The sequence below is a fragment of the Mastomys coucha genome, unplaced genomic scaffold, assembly GCF_008632895.1.
Source record: "Mastomys coucha isolate ucsf_1 unplaced genomic scaffold, UCSF_Mcou_1 pScaffold15, whole genome shotgun sequence".
Classification (NCBI taxonomy): domain Eukaryota; kingdom Metazoa; phylum Chordata; class Mammalia; order Rodentia; family Muridae; genus Mastomys; species Mastomys coucha.
The window spans coordinates 42,800,956-42,801,834 of record NW_022196897.1 but is presented as its reverse complement, the minus strand read 5'-3'; positions in this window follow the sequence as shown (position 1 = coordinate 42,801,834).

The window sequence follows — 879 nt, the reverse complement described above, 5'->3', positions numbered from 1 at the left end:
GGGGGGAGCAAGCAGCAGCAGCAGCAGCAAACTGCACTAGAATTGATATCAAACATATATGAATAAAATCATAGCTGATTTAGGAATGAGGAATACTATGGCCCATGTGATAGGTAATCAGATATGTGACTGAGCTGGATCTTTCTGAAAGTAAAGGATCTAAATAGTTAACTAAGAAGTTAGGGAATTTCCAAGAAAAACACACTGTATAATTAGATAGCACACTCAGTTAATTTAACTATTTAATGACACTAAATCCACATTTTAACCTATTGTTATCCATAAGAAAAGTAGTAAAATATGCTAATTGCTTTTGTTTTTATTTTTCAGTTTTATTTGTATGACTTAACAACTTAAAACTATGTTCCCTTTCTGACAGACAATGAGCTCAGCCATTTTGTTGATATAATTGTTGATGCATTGCCTCTTGTTAGTGTTGGGTATCCAAGATGAGTGCCATTTTGCATGTCATGAACTACACAAAATTATATTTCTTACTACATGGTTCAACTTTTCAACTTTTCTTCAGCAATCAAAACAAAATTGTATTTAACTTAATGTTGTACTTTAAAACCAATATATTTAAATCTCAGCACTATTTCTTCCACTGTCAATGAGTTAATATATGTCTACATTATGATATGTCTCTACATTTTCTGCAAAACTATTCAGTCTCTTTGGATGATTGCTAAACTAAAAGTTATAACAATCTGAACAATCAGGTAATATATACGTACTCAGGTACATATATACTACCTGATATATAGGGTATTAGTGTGTGTGTGTATGTCTTTGTGTGCATAGTGTGTGTTTGCATTTGTGTTTGAGAAGAGGAAGAGAGAGAGAGAGAGAGAGAGAGAGAGAGAGAGAGAGAGAGAG